Raw genomic sequence first — 22796 nt, forward strand, 5'->3', positions numbered from 1 at the left:
CTCCTGATGGCCAGTGGCATTTTTCATTATGCTGTGCCCTGGAAAGGTGGGGTAAAAATTAGAATGAAAGAGAACCTAACGTTTTGGAGAAATAAGGCAGAGAGGGAGGTGGGCCGGGAGGGTGGTTGAAGATTTAGGAAGAGCTGTGTGTATGTGCATGCTCAGTCACCTCAGTCATGTCTGACTCTTTGTGACCCTGTGGACTGTAGCCCGCCAGGCTCCTCTGTCCATGGGATTCTCCAGGCAAGAATATTGGAGTGGGTTGCCATAGCCTCCTCCAGCAGATCTTCCCCACCCAGGGATCGAACCCATCTCTTACATCTCCTGCATGGGCAGCTGGATTCTTTACCACTAGCACCACCTGGGAAGCTCTTGAGGGTCCTATGCTAGTGATAGGAAATGCCTCAGAGATCTTAGGTTTTATTTTCAAAACATGCAGACTTTGCCTTCTTTCCCACAGTGTATCCACCTGTGGAAATGGAATGAATGAATACAGCTACATCATGAATACCTGGCTGACCAGCCTAGATGGGAGCGTGTCAAGGGGCTCTATCTTTGAGCACATCTTGTTCAACACTTTTACTAGTGACTATGCTGGAATTACAGCTATAGGGAGAGGATGAACATTTATTGTGAATCTTTTAAGTATCAACAAGCTCTGTAAGTATTTTACATAGATTATTTACTCCCCATAACATTTCGGTAAGAAAGGTCGAATTACTCCTTTATAGACCAGGAGAGGGTGAGTCCTATAGCCATTGATGTACTAAGATCTGGGTCCCAGATGGGTCTGACTCCAAAGCCTGGGGCACTGAGTCACCCATGGGGCTGAACTGCCTTGTGACTAGGGGCTTGTGAGAAGGTGGAAGGGGTGGGCAATACAGGGAAGGTGAGAGGCAGGACCCAAAAAGGCCTCAATAGGGCTGAAATGAACACTGGGCTACGCTGAGTGCCTACCAAGCTTAACAGCCTCAGAGACCTCTGTTCACACTGGGGTTCAGAATACCCACCGGACACATACAGGATGTGGGATACCTGGGTCAACAGCACAAGTGAAAGATGTTGGGTTTTTAGTTGACAGGAAGTCTTTATGAGTCAACAGTGGGAGGTGGCAGCCAGCAAAGCTAATGTTACTGTAGCTGCGGCAAGTGGAGGGCAATGAACGGGGAGGGAGGAGAGACTCTTAAATCAGGGTGCATGCAGGAAATGCAGTCCTGGAAACCTCAGTGGGAAAGGGGCACCGACTATCTGCTGGTGGCTGGGGTGGGAGGGGGCTGTTGGCTATTGCTGCATCCCTCTCATCCTTTGTCCAAAGTGTGCTAATAATATATTTCTGAGCAAGTATAACCCCTTCTTCATTTTTCTGCATTTGCCTTACCTGCCTTGGGAATAAGCTACTTCCTATGTTTTTATGCTTAAATTAATGTACCCTGAGTAAATGCAGGGATTCCTTGTGACCAAGTCTCTACACTGTCACATTCAAAGAAGCACAGTCCAGCAAGGAAATGAAAGGAAGAGATTTCAGCCTTTCACACAGATCTCTCAAAGACATGAAAAAAGGATGAGGCCTCCTTTTGCTTCTCTAATTACCTTGGGCTTCAAATCTCTAGAACCTTGCACTTTACCAAAGCATCCCAAATCCTCCTGACATCAATCCACCCAACAGGCCACCTTTCCTTTGTCCTTCCACATCTCCCTTATATATACTAGATGGACTTAACCTCCGTGTCTCCTTTTGCTAGTCCCTCCGTCTCCCTTCCTCTTCATTCTTTGTTGGTTTTCTTTCCATTCTGTTGCTGACCCCAATTTCTCACCACAAACAAGGGCTCCAGAACTGATTCAAAAAATTTTTCTAAGTCTCAGAGATGTCTTCATCTGGAAACATTACAAGAACCAAAGGTGCATTTGCTAGTGTACATTCAGACTTAAGGTGAGATTTCAGATGAATCAGATTGAATCTCTGGGATCCTCCTTCTGTACTTTCCAGTGATATTGTCACTGGGTCTCTGTAGTAGGTAGTACCCAACCTGAGCATTTTTGACATGTGCTTCAGATCAGTGAAAGGGCTTACATAATTTAGACTTGTCTGAGATGGTTGGAGTAGGTTCTCAGAGTAAAATGCCTCCACAGTACCCAAAGACAGCATCAGAATGACTAAACCTCATAAGATTCTAAAAACAAGCAAACAATAGAACAAATCAAGCTACTCCCCCCATCCCCAGCTCAGTCTCTCCAGTGCTGTCTGTCCATCCCTATTCTCCCAGGATCTGGGATGGCCAAGCTCAAACTCTTCTTAGGGGGCTGGATGAGAAGCAGAGCAGGCAAGAACTACATTTTTAATGGGAGAAGTAGCAATGGGAGGTGGTGGAGAGGCTGGGTACACTCTATGTCTGAAGCTTGTCCTCATTGCGTTAGCATATGGTCACCGTGGGTGGAAGAGCCTGGCCACCCATGCACATGAACCCACCACAGATTGCCATGTGATAGCTACTTGCATGAACAGCAGTCAGCAGAGGCCCTTCTTCACCCATAATGTCCCCCCTCCCGTCACCTTGTGTATTTCCTTCCCATTACACCTCACTGGGCTCCTTTTTTTTTTTTTTTTTTTTTAAGAGCTGACTCTTGTTTCTTTGATGGCATAGCCTTCGATGTGCTGGCAGAGACAGCATTCACCCACACTACAGGGTTCTGCTGCCCTCCCCACAGCCCTCTCTGCAGCCAGGTGGGGGCCCTGTGGCTCCTGTTGACTGAGAGCCTAAGACCCAGGCAGTTAAGAGCTGGTATGCCTCCTCCTCGTTCCACCTTGGCTGTGGTGACTTTGGAAGCCCTCTGTTCCAGATGGCATGCAAAATGGGGACAATTCTCCCAACTCACATTGCACTTTACAGAAGCAAGAAATAAACTTGCATTGTATTAAGCCCCTGAGAGCTCAATGCTGTTACTGCAGCATGGTCCAGCCTAGCCCCGTGAATACCCAGAACATCAGAATGAACGGAGTGATTGCCATTCTTGAGGTCTGTCATGTAGCTGAAACAAGAAGCTGTCTCTGGAGCCCCCCAGGGCAGCTGATTGACACTTTTTCTTACTGTCATCACCCAGCACAGATGGCGCTTCCTGTTTGGTAACACCTCACATGGGCTCCTCATCCCCCACCGACTCTGCCAGTCACCATCCCACACAGTCAAGCATGCACAGGATTATAGGTTTGTCAAGAACACATCCTCATGTCTGCCAAGGAGTGCCTGTTGGAGGAAGAATTCGAATAGAGGATGTTAGGAGGTGAAATGGACTGCCTTGGGGGTGGTAAACTTGCCTCTGATGTGAGCAAGTGGAAGTTCTGTGTCCATTGGGTTTGATGAGAGGGGAGCATGAAGAGGGGGTGTCAGCCCTGAATGGGGAGGGGTTGGGTTTGGAGGCACAGGATGGACCAGATGACTTTCAAATCCCATCCAACTCTGAGAGTCCCCAACATAGAGCCTAATTCTTTTTTTATTTTTTCTAAAGGGGATGTATAGATACGTTTTGGACACTAAGAAAGTAAAAAACTTATGAAATCAGATAGCAATAGCCTGGCTTAACAAGCAAGTAAGTATCAGAACTCTGACATTATCCATTCTTAAAGATCGAGCCTCATGAGATCAGCATTCTCAACTCTAAGGTTGACAAACAGGGAGGGGTGAGTGGTCCCGAAGGCCGGTGAAGCATATCTGTAATCTACACGTCAGCTGCGAGGAAGGCCAAGCCGTGGGTGGAGTCGGAGCCTTGAGACAGACCAAAGCCATCGTGATAACAGCCCCATAATGGGGACACTGGTGTCTTATCATGCGCAAAGCATTTTCCCTGACATCCTGAGTGCTCACAGATGACTATCTCCGAGCTGATTATCCTGTACCATACATGATCGTATATCTGCGACTGTATTAGTGTAGCCTCAGGAGAAGAAGTGCTGCCATTTTCATTGTACAGATGGTCAGGGAGATTTTCAGAGATTTATCCCCCCCAAGATCATGTAGCAAATGAGGATGAGATGTCAGACTTGAACTCAGATCCTTTGACTCCAAGTGATGAATTTTAAAACAAAAGAGCACATCTATTCTGGGCACTAGAAGCTAGGGCTGAAATCAGTTCACACGCTCCTTGGTCCCTGAGGAACTTTCACTTTCAGCCTGCACGCTTGTGTAGGGGGAGGTGTTACAGGGAGGGGAAAGCTCTGAACTGCTTCTAGGCAAGAGGGGTTTTCTGGGGAAAAGCCAGGGACCAGGGGATAGAATGATGGAGTGGAGGCCTCAACTCTTTGACCCACCTCAGCTTGCTCATCTGAAAATGGGAGGAAAGACATTGATATCCACCTTAAAGGATGTCTGTGAGGACCCAGTAGAGGATGGGATGAAAATGTTTGGAAAACCCTATGAAAGCTGAAGCTCTCATTTCAAGTAACAATGCTTCAACTGCAAGTAATAGAACAGACAGCTCCAGGGGTTTTACCAGCCAAAGCTTTCTTTTTCTCATGAAATAAGAAGTTCCTGGTGAGTCGTATAGGGCAGGGCAGAAGGCTAATAATGCCATGGAGGGCGTGGCTTCTTTCTGTTTTTCTGTTCTAACTTCATCCTCATGCAGTTACCTTGTAAGCACAAGGTGGCTGCTGCACCCCCAGGCCTCATGTTCAAGTTCCAAGCAGGAAAAAGAAGGGGAAGGAGAAAGAGTTGGTGCCTATAGTGGGAGTGTAAGCATTTTCTTAGAAATGCCATAACTCACTGGCCAAAACTGTAATCAAAAGGCCAGCTTCTATACACAGGAGCCTGGGGATGTGAGGATTTGTGGCCAGGCACACCATCACTCTGATCAAATCCAGGGTTTGAAAGGAAAAGGAGAAGCCAGAATCCATGATGGATGGAAGCCGACAGTAGTGCCTGTTATAGCTTTGCTACTGCCATGGGTGCTGAATTCACGGGATCCTTTAACATTCAGTCGCTGGGTTGGGGTGAAGGCAAATCAGTAAATCCTTTGAGGAAATAATGAAATGCAGTATCCTAATGTCAGAATGGGAAACAGAGTCAGGCTGGGTGAATGCTGAGCAAGCAGAAGCGTTAATGCCACTGCAGGTCTGGGGGGCCAAGGGATAGAGGTTCAGGGCCCCCTCCCTCCACCCGTCCTTCTTCTCATTTGCTCAGTTTCATGAGTCCTGTTGACGGGGCTGGGAGAACTGAATCCGGGGAGCTCATTTCTAGCCACTGTGTTTGTATATGTCTCCACCCGAAGATGTCTAACCACAGACTTCCTCTCGACTCCTGGCAACAGAGAGAAAACAAAACCACAGCAGCTTTCATTGCTGAAAACACAAAACTGACTCGCTTGCCTAATAAGCCCTGATGGAAGGGTTTTATTTCTGAGAGGAAATGCTGAAGTCTCCAGTCCAAGGAGCCTCTGGTGGGCAGTCAGATTGCCACAGACTGAATGTGATGTCCAGGTGGAAGGCAGCCACTAGCCCAGGGGTCAGGAGCCCAGGGGCAGGGGCCACGTCGCTGACCAGTGGGGCCTGGCCTGATGGACATACCTGCAGAACTGGGCCCTTCACCCAGCCCTGCAATCCTGTTAGTCTCTTCAGCCAATTCTGATTTTGTGGAATCTGTGTATTTTCTTTTCTCTTATTTTCCATGTTATTAATTTCAGCTATTGATTAACTCCCATTTCGAACTTGCTTTTTCTGTTTGCTTTTCTCATTTCTTATGACGTGTCTTCCGGTTTGTACATATTCCACCGGAGCTGAGCTTTTTTTCCAGATCTCATAGGTTTTTGGAAATAAAATGTTCCACTTTTCATCTCTTTTTAGATGATTTTTAATTTCAGTTTTAATGTTTCTTTTGATCCATGGGGTATCTAGAAGAATGTTTATTAATTTCCAAGTAGTTAAGAATATTTTCAGCCACATTATGTTTTGTATTTAAAATTTTTGGATTATAGTAATTGACTGTGGCCTGTTAAAACCTCCAATTTTAAATTCAAAAAAAATTTCTTTTTCTTGTGTCCAAGTATGTGATCACAGTTTTTAAATGTTCCATGGAGAAGGGAAAGCTGAGCTGGTCAGATTGATACAGAAAAAAAAGTTGAGTTTCAAAGTGTCTTGTTTCTGCAGACACATGGCTCAGTTTGAAATCTCTGTCCCTTATCAGCTGCTGTGCATCTGTCCATGAAGAAGACAGAATTTTTCCGCACTTACTCTCCATCTTTAAAATGGGGACATTCCACCTTCTCACCTTGCTGTGACGATTGTTATGAGATTGTGTATGTAAACATGCCTGGCACAGAGTAGGCACTCACTAAGTAGAAACACTGCTGTTTTTGTTGTTTTGTTATTTTTGCAGAAAGGGAGGAACCTTTTCTGTCTGTGCGTTGAGCTTTATTGCTAACCCAGGACTGTGGTTTATGCTTATAGTGGGACTAGAAGGAAAGAGGAAACGGGTGGCTCAAGGCAGCCGTCGCCCTCCTGTGAGGGGAGCATCTGCAGCCCAGAAGAATGGGGCCACTTGAACCAGGAAGCACAGCCCTCTGTGGGCAAAGCCAGGCTTCAAACCCAGGCCTCAACGGTCCCTCCCCCTCTGCTGGCAGCTGCTCTGGTTTCTCTCTTGAAAGAAGAGACAGTTGACCGAAGGTTGGCCTCTGAAATGCAGGGAGGACTGGAGGCAGTGGTGGGGTGACGACTTCTGGGCTTGTCATGTTACACCGTCATCGTCTGGAAGAGTAACTCCGAGGTCAGGAAGTTCCAAGGCAAGATGCAGAAAAAGTCTACATGGTTGGGTGCTTTGGTCATTACTGTTTCTTTGCTCAGTGAGGAGGTGGGGTGAGGGGCGGGGAAGCTGGGCTTGATCTAGGAGAGGGCACCCCAGGAGGTGTCTGCACTCCTCTGGGTCTCACTCCTTCGTGCCAGTCTGCCATGCTGCCCTAGCCCAGATACTGACCCCAGCAAAGGCTGGTCCTCCCCAGGACCCAGTCTTCGCTGCAGGAGCTATCAGGGGCAGGAGTCTGATGTTATTGACCAGGGTGGCTCAGCTGCATGGATATGCTTATGGAAACTGGAGGGACTGGGGTACAGCTTGAGCTGCACTGTGGAGGCTTAATTAAGAAGTAAGGCAAAACGGGATATGGGGTTGGCTGTACCCACCAGCTGACATCTGAGATGGGCTGGCACGGTGCCCTGGGGGACACAGAAGGCATGGGACCTTCTTTATGGTGGGAGGTTAGGGAGGGGAGGAAATTGCAGGACAGGATTACAAGGTAGAGGGTGGCTGAGTCTTACTGGGGCCAGGGCATTGAGCTTACAAGAAAAGGACCACTTCTTGGTCAAGGATTCCCTGTATCTGGACGCATCATGTAACTATGCTGTGCATGGACCACGAGTGGACAAGGATACAGACACAGCAGCACATATGTGGACATATCTGGGCAGCCGGTCTCTGACCTTAGACATGGTACATGTTGTGGGTAAGGCTTGGGATTACAGGCCGATTCTAGTGGCTCTTCCATATGCAAATTAAAATATACGGCTCCCTCATGATGATTATAAAAATTAAGTCAGTGTGTGCAAAAGTGCTTTCAAAACATCACAAACACAGAAGAAAGTTATGGTGTGTAGAATTTGGTTAGAAATGCTTGCTGATTCTCTCATCTGCCCACAGCCCTTTGTTAGAAGCTGTAGAGGAACCAGGTGCAGTTAGGTCTTGCTGCTGCTGCTGCTAAGTCGCTTCAGTCGTGTCCGACTCTGTGCAACCCCATAGACGGCAGCACACCAGGCTCCCCTGTCCCTGGGCTTCTCCAGGCAAGAACACTGGAGTGGGTTGCCATTTCCTTCTCCAATGCATGAAAGTGGAAAGTGAAAGTGAAGTCGCTCCGTCGTGTCCCACTCTTAGTAACCCCATGGTCTGCAGCCTACCAGGCTCCTCCATCCATGGGATTTTCCAGGCAAGAGTACTGGAGTGGGGTGCCATCGCCTTCTCTGGCAGTTAGGTCTTAGGCTTTCTCAATTGAAACGCTTTACAAACATCATCTTCCCTCCTTCTCCCGTCAACACACTTTAATTATGCACCTAGTATACGCCAGATTTTGGTGAGGAGCTGAATAATCTAGTGATCACTGTATACTAGGGAGAGGCATGAGCAAGTGGGTGGGTCTGAAGCCCAGTGTGGCAGCCAGGGACTGTCACAGACAGACGGAGGTGTTCTGTGGGCATGAGGCAGGAGGCCACAGGCAACAAGTCCAGGAAGGCTCCTGGAAAGCTTCAGGTGAAGGGGGACATGGAGGTGGATCTTGATGAAGAAGGCAGAATGAGGAACTGAGTCCTCACAGGGAACCAGGGCAGAAGAAACAGCATGCACGGAGGCACGGAAGTGTGAAACTCGTGTGCACCAGGGCATCAGTGAACCTCACCCCTCTGAACCTCAGGGCTGTCGTCTCTAAAACAGGGATAGGTGATGAGCATTCTCTTGGGAATCTATGTCCTTGGTTGGAAGGAATAGCCAGAAGGTGGCATGGGTGGGTGGACAGAAGCCAGTTGACACTGAATCTGGCACTGGAGAGACCCAGAAAATAAGTTGTGATCCTAGCCGTTGCAGAGCCCACAGTCTTTTCTTAGAAATCAAGGAAGGAAAATCTGGTCTGAGTTTTGATAAATTAAGCAAGATCAGGAAATATGGGAGGGCAGGGGAGGAGCCCTCAGCCCAGCCTGTGAAGTTAGAGTTTTCCTGGAAGCGATGTGTGCGGAATTAGTGGCCTTCCTGAAAGTCAAGAGGAGATGAGCACAGCAAAGAAGGAAGCACAGGAAAGTCCAGGCAGAGGGAACAGAATCGGCAAAGGCGTGGAGGTGAAAACCAAGACACGAAGTAGAAAATGGGGGGTGGGGTGGTGTGGGTGATGGGGCTGCAGGAAGTGGACATGAACGCTGTGTCAGGGAACTTGGACTTCATCCCATATGCAGCAGGGAGCGTTTGAGAATGAGAGGCACAAGGGAAAGGATTGCTTAGGCTCTGCCACCAGTAAGGCAGTTGTGAGTGGGCCGAGGGGAGGCAGGTTGCGGAAGCCCTAGATGCCAGAATGTCTAGATGGGGCCTAGCATGAGCGCCACACAGATTCTGCTCTTCCCCACACAACCCACCCTTGATCCACAGAGCGGGGGCCCAGGGCCCTGAGAACTTCCTTGCAGGGCGGGATCTTCAGAGCAGCCCTCTGGGAGGATTCTTATTGTTGTTCAGTCACTAAGTTATGTCTGAGTCTTTGTGACCCCCACGGACTGCAGCATACAAGGCTTCCCTGTCCTTCACTATCTCCCAGAGTTTGCTCAAACTCGTGTCCATTGAGTCAGTGATGCCATCCAATCATCTCATTCACTCTGAGGAAACTCTCCTCGAATCCTGATGGTCTAGCTGGGGCCCCTTGGCTGCAAAGGACTACTGTTTGCTTAAGGAAATTGATGACTTCATGGGAAGGATATGCCCATATTTCCAAAAAAACCCAAGGGTGAAAAATTCATCCCTGCCACTGAGGAACTAGAATCAGGAACTACAAAGTCATGTCTGTATCTTTCCCGCCTCACTCCCCCAAGCTTCTCTTCCTCTTTTTTCTTTCCATTTCCAGCCAGCTTCCTCTGTTAGCAGGACCACAGAGCTGCCCCAGCTCCTGTTTCCCACTGCCCAGTGTCCCATAGAGGTGGAGGGGAGGATCTGGGTTCTAAACTCCCAGGGGAGTGTCTGATTGGCTGAGATCAGGCAGCAGTCTGGGGACCTCGGGATAATGCCCCCAAAGGGGATATCTCCTGGCAGCATGGCCCCAGAGACCTGCCCCCCATGGGGGTGTTGGGGGTGGTTCTTAGGAGAGGGGTACTGGCCCTGGATTAGCCCTTAAATGTTGTCTATTCTCTGTAGACCCTTACCTTGGAGACTGGTGGTGGTTTGTTGTTAAGTCATGTCTGACTCTTCTGATCCCATGGACTGTGGCCTGCCAAGTTCCTCTGTCCATGGGATTTCCCAGGCAAGGATACTGGAGTGGGTTGCCATTTCCTTCTCCAAGGAATCTTCCCAACCCAGGAATCAAACCCAGGTCTCCTGCATTGCAGGCAGATTCCTACACTGCAGGCGGATTCTTTAGCAACTGAGCTATGTGGGAAGCCCCACATTCAGTAATGTCAGTCAAAGGGCATTTGGGAAGGGTGCTCTCAAGATACACAGTGGCTGGAATCCACAGAGACTTCAATTTACCTCTTCAGAAAGAGAGACAGAGACAGGGAAAGTAAAACTCAGGAATATGGTCATGTTTGCTACTGAAGTGGATCAACTTAGAAAGATTCTGGGGGAGCTGGTCTTTGGGGTGGGGGCTGAACTCCTCTGCTGCAGGCCTGGAGAGCAGATTCAGAGCCCAGGGATGCTGTGGGAAGGGCAGCTTTTGGAGGAAGCTGAGCGGCTTGGACTGGAGGCTAACCAGTGAGTGGCCAGCAGCCTGGGGCTGAGGAGGGGCCCGGGACTTCTGGGGGAGTGGGGACTGGAGAGTTCCTTTGCTTCAGATGATGCCTCTAGGTTTCACCATGCTCTTGGACCAGAAGCCATTTGATTGTTTTCCCCGAATATGAGGATGCTTTCCCATTTCCCCTTCTTACCTGTTGCCAGAAGCTGGCTTCCTGTGAGTTCTCCTAAATCAAGAGGATCTACAATCATTTTTGTGGAGAAGGATTTCCTTGAAAAGCCAGGGAGGGCAGCTGTAGCCAATGGGACAGAAAACAGCAGTGGCTGCTGGGGGGTCAACGTGGGCTCCTGTTTCCGCGCTGACAGCCCACCTCCCAGGAGAGGATGTCACAAAGCAGTTAAGCCAGTGGCCTCTGGCCTCTGCATCACCAGGTTCTGCTCCAGCCACTGTTACCTACCAGTTAAGATCTCAGGCAATTTACTTAAGCCTGCCATGTCTCTGTTTTCTCATCTGTGAATTGGGAACAATGAAAGCCCAAAGAGAGGCTGTAGCTTGAGGATTTAATGGGCTTCTAGAAGAAAGCTCTCAGCATGGTGTCTGGATGGACTCAAGGCTGTTAATCATTTCAGGGACTATTGACTCTGCTTTGACACCCAGAGTAGGACCTCAGCCCAGTCCCTTGCAGTTTCTTTGTTGGTTTTCAGTGGACAATTATAATGCATTTGCTGTGCTAGCCATCCCTGCCTCCCCAGGATTTTCTGAAAGGACCCCAAGTCTTGCCAGCTCTGGGAATTTACTCCTCCTCTTTTGAGGACAGCTTGGCCAAGATGTCATCACTTCCCAGGCAGCTCCCATCTGCCCTTCTTCATGATAGCTTGCTGTGGACCTGGGAAAGAATAGACCTCTCCCTCTCCTACTCCCTGGACTTCCTAGGGGGCACTAGTGGTTAAGAACCCACCTGCCAATGCAGGAGACCTAAGAGATGTGGGTTCGATCCCTGGGTCGGGAAGCTCCCCTGGAGGTAGACATGGCAACCCACTCCAGTATTCTTGCCTGGAGAATCCCGAGGACAGAGGAGCCTGGGGGGCTACAGTCCATAGGTTCACAAACAGTTGGACAAGACTGAATCAGTTTAGCACGCACACACATCTCCCACTACCCAGGTTCAGAATATCAATGAACCTCTGTTAGAGAGAGGCAGCATCCTGCCGTGCGTGACAGTGCATCTCAGAGGTGCCAGTTCAGTGCTCATCTCTACCTGTGTGACCTGGGCTTGTCTGTGCCTCAGTGTCCCTGTGCATCAAAAGGGGAAATTACAAAGATTGCTTTTGGCATAGGGCTGTGAGAAGTTGAAACATACAATACCAAGATACCTCCACGTGGCACCTAGGAAGGGCTTGCTAAAGGTTGGCTGTTTCTATAACAGACTTTTCAAAAATGAATTTTAATGGCTGTGGCATCTTCCATTGTGTAGGTAGATCATGATTTATCTAACGACCCCCTTGTTGCTGGGCATTTAGACTGTTTCCAATCTTTCCCTCTTATAAATAATGCTGCAATGAACATCTTGCATATAAATCTTTCTGTTTATCTCTGATTGCTTCCTTAGAAGAACTTCCCAAGTATTGCTTGTCTTAGAACAAAGTCCTGTCCCCCCATGACTTTTCAATGATGCCCTTTGAAATAAAAGTAAGCCTATTTTCCCTCAGAGAAAGAAACATATGGAACACATTAACCAAGAGGTGGTTCAGGAGGAAGGTAAAAATCGGTTCAAGATGGGTTTGGATCCATTCAGAATGTCTGACACACAGTCAGTTATAAAGCACCCCTTGAGCCCCCTTCCCAGAGGAGAGGCAGCGTCTTGATCCTCGGGGACCACTGCTTTCTTTCTTTGAGGCGATTCCAAGGGGCTTTGATGTTTTCGGCATTGGAAAGGCAGCAATGACAAATAAATGAAGCCAGCGTCTGTGGGCAGTACAGGACTCCTCCAGCCAGTAGGGGGCGATTATCATCTATCTGCCAGCCAGTTGGGCCTTAGTGGATGGCTTGCTGAGGAGGACTGGCTTTGTTGTTCTCAAAACTTCGGCTTACATTTTATGTTTTGCCTGCTTTGCTTCCCTTCCTCCCCCCTCTGCACTTTTCAGATTCACTTTGGGTTCCCATCTATTCGCCCATTCATTTGGGAGAAATCCCTTGTGTGCTTCCCCTTGGCCAGACATCAAGATGGTTTTCAGACACTTAAGCCCTAAACACATGTTTTGGAAGTATGTTTGGTAAGTTCCTGAACATATCAAACTTGCTGAAGTTCACCCATATTCTGTATTAAGTATATTTTTTTATGTTTAAAAAAATTATTTTTCTAATCTTGCTTTTGAAATTATTTGGCCACAGTAATTCATTCAATTTACACTTGGCTTTGATTTCTCAGCAATGATCGAGGTACTCAAGAATTCTTGCAAAGTGAGAAAATCTAACCTACACATCGTTGTCAAATATAACAAAATTTTTATGAATACTCAATGAAACCATTAATGAGGTTGATGTAATGTTTTGTTTGGTAGATGTTTCGTTAAACTTTTCTATTGTTTTCATTATTCTTTTCTATTGCAAAGTTTTCCCTTCAGGTCTTGGATCCAATCCAATTTTGTTTTGGGTATTAAACTCTTTGAGAGATCTCTCAGAAGTTCTCAGGCCCTGTGGTGCCTGGTGGCTAGCAGAGTCCGTGCAATTTTCAGAGTTCCCAGGCCTTTGAGTGACAGATGAACTACTGTCACAAAAGAGTTAAGTATTGATGTATAGGAAAGTATCATCTCCCCTAAGTCTACTTGAAGCAGGAGGGGGTCACTGAAGATTTTAGGGGTGAGACATGGCCCAATCCAGAATGTCAATAGCAAACAGGAGTTTTCTAAGCAGAAAGGAGGAACTGTAGGCAGAGGAAACAGCACATTCAAAGAGACTGGCCTGGGAAAGGACCAAGCAGTGAACACTTGGTGGTTGGGACTTAGCTGACCACCCAGCTCAGCCGACGCTCATCTCTAGGCCCTTCTTGCTCAGACCAGCAGCATTGGTATCATCTGGGAGCTTGTCAGGAAGTGCAGTTTCAGCCCCCCCCCACCCCATCTAGGACCCTCGAATCAGAACCTCCATCTTGATGGTATTCCCGGTGATCCACGACCACACCAAGATCTGAGAAGCTGGCTGTAGTGTCAGCTGGATCAGAAACAGAACTCCTGCAGGGATTGGAGGTGTGGGAGATGGGAGGTCTTGGAGAAGTGGCTGGCCTGGGGAACTGTAGCCTGAATCGAGCTGTACTGGTGCTTCCAGTTGTTTTCAAGTTTGGCCTGAAAGTTCATATCTGAAAGCCCAGTTTCCTTGTTGGAGGGTTTTCCACTTAAAAGATTTCCACCCACTGGGTCTGCACTGCCCCTTCCATTGGCTGTCGCTCCAGACAGCCTGTCTTGCCTTCTGGCTGCTGGGCCAGCGTCCCACTGATTACCTAATAGACTGTACATTGTGTGCATAATTTATTTCTGGGAATAACTGATCACATTAGGATGAGTGAGGGGAGGTATTAGCAAGAGAAGGGAGAATAGGCATCGATCACCAGGGGAAGAAAACCTGCTATGAACAGTTAATTAGATGTTTCTCTGATGTAGCTCTTTCAGCATAACTGTCTCTCTGGATGTTGTTGGTTGACCACCTCCCTCTCTTGCCCCTACACACGTCTGGGCTTTCAGATACGTGAGGAGTAGTGGAAAGAGCCCTGGACTGAGCCAGAAAACTCGACTTCTAGACCAGGCGGTCTTAGGCCAATCACTTCTCTTGGAGGACTGGATTTGAATTGACTATAAAACGAGAAGGACTGGATCCATGGTTTCCAAACAAGGCTAATATCAGAATCACCAAAGATACTTACAAATATAGTTTCCAATGTTGCATCTCCCCAGTGCTGATACAGTAGGTACAGGGGGAGGCCAGGAACCTGTGTTGTAACAAGCATCTCATATAACACTGACACAGCTGGTCCAATGGGCAACTGGGAACCACTGGGTTGGAAAGATAAACTCAAAGCTCCTGTCCAGCTGTGACATTTTAGATTGTTGGTAAGGATGCATTTTCCCATAACTGTTTACAAAGCAACAGTATAGTCTTGTGGAAAAAGAGGTGAGAAAGGCAAGAGGCCCATCTTCTTCTCTTGACTCTGTCACTAATTCACTACCTGATAACACTTCCTCCTTGAGCCTCACTTAACCCACCCACACACCCAGTGGCAATGCCATAGTGCTTTTATCTGAGCACCTGGGGAGATTTTAAAAGCACAGCTGCCAGGCCCTCTGTTTCAATACATCCGGGGTATCTCAGGATGGTGTATGTTTAAAGGCTGCCAGGTAATTCTAAAGATCAGTCAGCTTGGTAAGCCAATGATTTGTCCAAAGGCATTGCTTAGCAGGACAACTGGTGCATCATGACAGAGGGCTGGATCCAGTTCAAGGAGGCCACCACCATGTTGACAGGAAGCATGGAATGTGAAGAGACCCAGGCAGATCCTCACTCATCATTTGGCCTCCAAGTGAGCCTGGATGAATCCTGCCAGTGGAGCACTCCATGGTGGTGCTCCAGAACGAACAGAAGACTTGTGTTCAATCCTGGGGCTGTCACTCACAGGGTAGCCCTCGGGCAAGTCACAGGAGCAACCTGTAAAATGGAGTCAATGGTAACTCCATCCTCCCAGACCAGTTGGAAAGATTAAACTGAACAACTTGGAGGCTGTGCTCTGGGAGTGGTCATGCTCTGCGCAGACTGTCCACCGCCTCCCAGCTGCCCTCTGGCCACTTGCACTGGGACCAGTTGGAACCAACCTAATGGAGTGTTAATCTCTCTCCCTGCCACTGAAAGCACGACCTGGAGAGGGTCTGCTGGTGCACTGGGCCAGGAGGCCAAGGTCCAGTGAGGAAACAGACTCCAAGCTATTGGTCCAGGTGGTCATTTCTGGAATTAATCCTCACAGCCAGCTGCCTTGCCCAGTGCTTTTGTTTTCTCCAACCTTTTGGAGCCTTGTTCGGTACCCCTAGTTGGTCAGCAGGGGTCTGAATGTTGGTTAGCCAGTGAGACTGAAATCAGGTCCAATGGGGATGACATTTCCACATCTGTCAACTTCCCTCCATCCTCTTCCCCCATCACCTGAATGCAGGACACCTCCAAGGGACCATCTCCTCAGAGCAGCTCTTAAGATATATTAAAATCAGATCATTGATGTGGACTGGCTTCCCCTTCTCACTGAATAAGATGCAAACTGGTGTGGACGGAATATCCTGGAATGTCTGGTCCGTCATGGCTCGGGGCAGCATCCAACTGATACTTCCTCCCCTGGTTTACATGATGACCTGCACGACCCGGCCATCTACTTCTCAACTCATGTCTCACCACCCACCCTTACGCACTTTGTGAGGCAGAAAAATGCCATGTGTTCTCCTAACCTGTTTATTATCCTGCTTGTCATGTAGCTGGACTCTACCCTCAGTCCCTCTGCAGTCGGGCAGCGCCATGCACTTCAGTTCTGGTGAATGGAACATGAGTGGAGGTGACATACACCGCCTCCAGGCTTGGCCTCCAGAGTGTACCAGGAGCTTTTCCTCTTTGCTCTTGGCTGCAACTGGAAGATGCGGTGGACAATTCCAAGGAGACCCTAGCGCAAGGATCCCCAGCCTCTGGGATCTAATGCCTGATGATCTCAGGTGGATTTGATGTTAATAATAATAGAAATAAAGTACACAATAACTAGATAAAGTGTGCTTGAATCATCCCCAAACCATCCACCTCACCCTCGGTTCATTGGAAAAATCTATCTTCCACAAAACTGGTCCCTGGTGCCCCAAAGTTTGGGGACTGCTATCCTAGAGTACGGCAGAACAGCTAACTAGGAGTTTAGGTTTTGAAACACTGAAAGACTACCTACCTGATGGGCTCTGACAAGGAGGAAGAATGAACTTTTACTGGCTGAAATCACTAAGATTTGGGCTTACTAGTGCTCTATGGAGAAGGCAATGGCACCCCACTCCAGTACTCTTGCCTGGAAAATCCCATGGAAAGAGGAGCCTGGTAGGCTGCAGTCCATGGGGTCGCTAAGAGTCGGACATAACTGAGCGACTTCACTTTCACTTTTCACTTTCATGCACTGGAGAAGGAAATGGCAACCCACTCCAGTGTTCTTGCCTGGAGAATCCCAGGGACGGAGGAGCCTGGTGGGCTGCCGTCTATGGGGTTGCACAGAGTCGGACACGACTGAATCGACTTAGCAGCAGCAGATGTGCTCTAGCAACTAGCACCATTCACCCTGACTAATGGCCTGTGCTCGGCGCCTGAAATGTGTTAAGATTCACTCTGCTTCTCCCATACTGTTCCCCTTGCTCGGAAGGCTTTTCTCTATTACTCCTCACATGATTTCTCGTTAGCCTCTAGATTTTCATTTAAAAGTCACCATGCAACTCTTTATCCTATATCTGAGTTCTTGTCTATTTTTTTAAATAGAATTTTTACAACCTGTGTTTTGTTAAAAATTTTGTCTTTCTTGAGTGTTTTCCCCCCTAGAATGTAAGCCCCCAAGGTCATGAATCAAGTCTGTCTCATTCCCCTTCGTATATCCTATGCCAAATAATGTGTCTGACAGAAAACAGTCACTTAACAACTATTAGCTGATGGATTAAATGAATGAATCAACCAATTATGTATGATTCAGTTCAGTTCAATTCAAATATTTACTGGATACTAACTTTGTGCAAGGAACATATAATGCAGTCTCTACTCAATTGTCATTAAATCCCAGAGGGTAGGTAAGATTATTATCCCAACTTCATATAGAAGGATCAAGAGGCGGTGCTAGCAACCATACACCATCACATTCTGGAAAGGTAGGCACCATTAGCTGCATTTTATAAAAGGAAAAACTCATGCTCAGACAGACCAAGTCTCTTCCCCAGGGTCACGCATCTAATGAGGTCATGGAGCTGGGCTTGTTGAAACCCTTGCCCAGGGGGAGGGGATGGGGGAGAATGGGGACGCTCCTTCTCTTATATTCTTCCTGAAGTCTGACAGCCTCATTAGAAATCCCCAGGGAGTATCCCAAAAGTGGGTAGAAACAGAGACGAGGAATATCTCTAGAGTCCTGTGAGTTTAGTTTGCAAATGTGGTTTCATTTCAAATGCAGGACCATTTCTCCCGCTGAGATGCCTCGGATTGGGGGGTGCCGTTTTGCATCCGGGGAATGCAGTTTCTGTGGCACGTCCGAGCCTGGCTGGGCTGACCACCACGGAGAAGCTGGAGCCAGGAGTGCCCAGGTTCACGTGGAGAGAGCAGCCGGAGAAGCTGATAGGCAGAGAAAAATCTGTGATTAATTATGGCAGATGAAAGTATGAAGTAATGGATCCTTTCTGAGGGCTGTGCGAGCTGAAGCGTCTCGCTCTCTGAAACCATTTGGAGACGGCGAACCCCTTCTGAAACCAGCACTAAACTTGAAGGGCCGCAAGTTCTGTGACTTGGCGGGCTGGGGATTGGATGGCGCCTAGAACTCATGAATTTTCTGGGGTGGGAGCTAATTAGGGTACAATTTTTCAATTACGGAACACTGAGTGAGCATCTCCCTGGTCCCCCCCACACCATCCCTCAATGGCTAAACTCTATTTGTCCATTTTCCTTTATTTCTTAATCATTTGATAATATGACAGCAATTATTTGTCATTTGGAAGAGAAAATCGCCACGGAATTATTGTTTGCCTCTTGAAACCCCAGCTCTTCTGCCGAGATGGTGACGTTTGATAAATGTTGGGCATGCCCGCCGCCCCTTCCCCACCCCCAACCCAGGGTTGGTGTGGCAACCGGAAAACATTAGCCTGTGACTCGGGCCTGCTCTGATTCAAACGCCATTTGCACAAAAGCTTGGAAAAGAGCAGGATCGAATTTAAAAGCTCCGCAGCCTAGAGCGCCGGGCCCACCCACGTCACCTAGGTTGAGATTATGGCACATTTGCTTTGAGAAATTTGGTCATTTCTCTGAGCTAACAAGCCAGCCTCAGGATCAGGAATGCGAAACAGAAATGGAGAGAAAAGAAAAAAAAGGCAAAGAAAAGAGCAACACCGTCCGCCCCCGACCAGAAACAGGCAAACTTAAATGACTTTGTTTAAATGTCATGGTCCTCTCAGCACCCTGTTCTCATATATATGCAAGTTAATTAAATGGAAAAATGTCAAATTAGTTGCTTAAAATATTAATAGCAGGAATCATCCCAGATTTTAGAGCAGGCAGAATCAAGGAATGGAAGCTTTTGGGGCTTAACCGTTTTCTTGGTCATCCTCTCATGAAATAAGGGTGTTGATCATCCACGAAGAGATTGGTGACTCTAAAAGGTTTGGTGGGCTTCCGGACTGGAACTTTCCAGTGGGTTTGTAACCTACCATTGCCTCTGGTCCTCAGGACTCCCCAGGGGGCATTTATTTATCTGCTTTGCATAGGGGTTTTGAGATCCCTGGAAACCCAATGATTATGAATATGTCCTTATGTTCTGGAGTTTGGGTAATTTGCCATTTTTTCTTTAGGTTTCTGAAGGGTATTTTGGTTTAAGGAGCCCACTAAAATGCAAAATAGGAACTGATTGCACAAAAAGGGGTGCCAGTGTTCTCCTTGCCAAATGTTGCTTCAGTACCAATGGGGTCCAGAGCCTGGGCTGAACAAAACGGTGGGAAAAGGGAGAGTCACAGATGTGAGGGTTTTGAATGTGGTAGGGAGAGGCCATGGGGCACTTGATCCAGTCTTGTGTTAGCACAGGGGGAAGACAAAGCCCCAGGAAAACAAGGACTATTCCCAAAGCCACACAGCTATTGAGTGGTGAGTCAGGCTCATTAACCCCTGCAATCCCGTTCCTGCTCACCTCCCCCTGGGTCTTCCATATGTTAGGAGAGGACAGGACAGAGAGATGAAGGACAGTGCATGCTGCGTGCCTAACACTGCAGAAGGAAAAACCGAGGGTACAAAGCGGGGATGCGGGTGTCAGGGAGCTTTTACCTCCACCAGCCAAAGAGCATTTTCTGTCCACCATGGCAGCCTGCTGTTAGTTTCTCTCTGCTTCAGCCCAGGCAGGCAAGGAAGGCAAATGCCATTTATTTAGAAGTTATGGCTAGTCCCTATATAACACACTCAAAATTATTTCCTATAATTCAGTCAGTTCAACTCTGACAGATGACGTTATTGCTATTTACAGACTAGGAGAGAAGACCACCAAGCAAAGAAAGTGGCTGAACTGAACCTGTAGGAATTTATAATCCTATAGTAGGTACTGGGGTACCCGTTTATCAATAACTGCAGATTAGCGACAGAACTGGTAAATAATCGAGGAAGGCCCAATTTCCAAAACTGGCATCCTCAGGAGAAGGGAGGAGATATTCTGAGATGTGGAAAAAAAATTCAATTAATTTAGGGAAAACCTACACATTCTTACGTAGGGTCTGCCCCAGTGGCTCAGACAGTAAAGAATCTGCCTGCAATGCAAGAAACCCAGGTTTGATCCCTGGCTCAGGAAGATTCCTGAAGAAGGAAATGGCAACCCGCTCCAGTATTCTTGCCTGGAGAATCCCATGGACAGAGGAGCCTGGCAGGCTACAGTCTGTGGGACTGCAAAGAGCTGGACATAGCTGAGGGACTAATACCTCACTTTCATATATTCTTAGCCTTTTTTATATCATTCAGGGTGATGAACTGAGTAACACCCCCAAATGACCCACATCCTGCACTTCAGGATTTATGACAGTCACCTCGTACGGCAAAAAGGACTTTGCAGATGTGATGAGGTTAAGAATCTTGAGATGGGAAGATGATTCTGAATTATTCAGGTGGCCCCAATGTCATAGCAAGGGTCCCTATGAGAGGGAGGAAAGAAGATCAGCATGAGGAGGAGATGTCGTGACAGAAGCAGAAACTGGAGTGGTGGACTTTGAAGGTGGAAAGAGGGGCCATGAGCCAAGGAATATAGGTGACCGCTAGAAGCTGAAAAAGGCAAGCAAGGGGTTCTCTTCTGGGGGTCTCCAGAAGCAACCAGTCCAGATGGCACCTTGACTTGACCAGTGAGACTGATGGATTTCTGACCTCCAGAGCTATAAGAGAATAAATGTGTGCTGCTTTTAGCTCCTCAGTGTGTGATGATTTGTTACAGTAGCAGTAGGAAACTCATATAGTCAGTTACAGATAAGTAACCAACCATCTCAAGTCTGCTTTCTCTTCCCCAGGCCTAGGGGCTGCCTGGAGTTGCTCTGGTTCTGATCGGAGCCAGTTTTTATTTTTTTGTTTTTTAATTAAAGTATAGTTGATTTACAACATTGTATTAGTTTCTGGTGTATAGCGAAGTTTTATCTCTCTATATTCTTTTTCATATTCTCTTCCATTATGGTTTATTACAGAATATTGAGGAGCTTTCTTGGTAGCTCAGATGGTAAAGAATCTGCCTGCAATGTGGGAGACCCAGGTTTGATCCCTGGGTTGGGAAGATCTCATAGAATATTGAATATAGTTCCATGCGCTTTACAGTGGGACCCTGTTACTTACCTGTTTTACGATAGTAGCTTGTATCTGTTAATACATACTCCTAATTTATCCTTCTCCACTCTCCTTCCCTTCTGGTAACCATAAGTTTGTTTTCTATGTCTGTGAGCCTGTTTCTGTTTTGTATGTAAGCTCATTTGTGTCATATTTTAGATTCCACATGTAAGGGAAACTTAATATATGGTGTTTGTCCTTCTGACTTGCATTACTTTGTATGATAATCTCTAGGTCCATTTATGTTGCTGTAAATAGCATTATTTCATTCTTTTTTACGGCTGAGTAGTATCTGATTGTATATATGTACCACAGTTTCTCTTATCTGTTGATGGACATTTAGGTTGCTTCCATGTCTGGCTGTTGTAAATAGTGCTGAACAGCTTGCTTTTAAGTCTCTCCACCAGCTACCTTCTGGGATAGCGGGTGCCAGGGCTGTGCTCTTTTCATGGCAGTGGTGAAAACTGCAGAGAAAGCAAGCAGACACTTGCCACGCCTGTTTCCATTTCAGCTCTGAGACACCCCACTTCCACCCACCATCCACCAGCCAGAGTCAGTCATGTGACGAAGGTGAACATCAGTGAGAACTAGAAATATACATGGCTTAATCTAGTGGGAAACGCTGCAAGGTCATATGACAAAGGGCAAGGACATATGATTCCAAGATTGGGAGGGTATAGTAAAAAGTTGGGACCTGCCACACTTGGAAACCCTACATGAACCTGGTGTGAGCTCTGAGAAGCTCCGAGTAAACCAGCCTGTCTAGCTCTGTAAATACAGGGTCCTGCAAACTTCTTTGAGCACAGACTCCTCCTTCTCCATTTTACAGGAGTAATGCTTTGTCACGGACTCATGGAGACAATTCATCTTCAGAAGTTCAAGGGAGGGTAAGGCAATGGACTTGACTGAGTCCAGAAGAACAGATTCAGCAGTCAATGAGGTGTTCCCCACGGCAGAGCAAAATTGAAAAGTTTTCATATGAGTTAAAGTCCTTTTCCTTAAGGGGTTCTTTCTCGTGAGAATCTCATCAAATCCTCCATTTCCCCATGGACCAGAAGAACCCAGCATGATATCTGTGTGTCGAAAGAACACAACTGTCTTGGAGTCTGTTCTTCACTAGCCCAAGAGCTTATCCGAAGTGCCTCAAAAGCATTCCCAGGCAGCCTCCAAGGCCTGGGGCATCTCCTGCCAGCTCGGCTTCCTGCAAACATGCGTGGATTGGAAACGGACAGATAGAGGTGAGTGGGACAGGTTTCCTACCAGAGTCTGATCATCTCAGGCCTGCCACTAGAGGTTCTCCTGGAACGCAGATGTGCACCCAGTCTCTCTTCCTGTGAGGGGTGTAGGCATCTAAGCTAGGCACAAGCTGAGGAGCGGACGTGTGGTCCCCCAGCATGGATGCTTCAACTCTGACTCGTGCTGTTGAACAGAGAACACCCAGCGGGGCATCTCACACCTACTCCGGGAGGCACCCAGAGCAATAGAGTGAGGCCTCAGACACACGGTGGGGGCCGGGGGGGGGGGGGGCTCTCCCTTACTCTGAGAGACAAGGGTGAGGAGGACACGCTCTCCCTGAGCCCTGCCTGTCTCTCTCTGCTGCGAGGCACCGTGGCCCTGCCCAGGGAGGGCCGGGCCCTCTGTGGGACGGTGACTTATTTGACATACTTAATTAGCCTATTTCCATGTAACATGTTTTAACGGAGGCCATTACAGCCTAATAAAAGGAAACAATAGTACCATAAATCCCAAGATCAATAGAAGGGAAAGTAGCG

The 22796-nt window shown here is 47.6% G+C and overlaps 1 long non-coding RNA gene across 2 annotated transcripts in view; it reads left to right on the forward strand.

Moving 5' to 3' along the window:
* Window positions 1–22796, forward strand: part of LOC104973058 (uncharacterized) — a 52858-nt gene that overhangs the window by 21076 nt on the left and 8986 nt on the right. Inside the window, exons 3-4 of one of the 2 annotated variants that reach the window (XR_009496133.1) lie at window positions 461–6749; window positions 21854–22262. This is a non-coding gene — a long non-coding RNA (uncharacterized lncRNA). The remainder of the gene's footprint in view (window positions 1–460; window positions 6750–21853; window positions 22263–22796) is intronic. The other variant, XR_003036764.2, reaches the window with a different exon arrangement.

This window comes from Bos taurus, chromosome 10 (genome assembly GCF_002263795.3).
Source record: "Bos taurus isolate L1 Dominette 01449 registration number 42190680 breed Hereford chromosome 10, ARS-UCD2.0, whole genome shotgun sequence".
NCBI classification, from domain to species: domain Eukaryota; kingdom Metazoa; phylum Chordata; class Mammalia; order Artiodactyla; family Bovidae; genus Bos; species Bos taurus.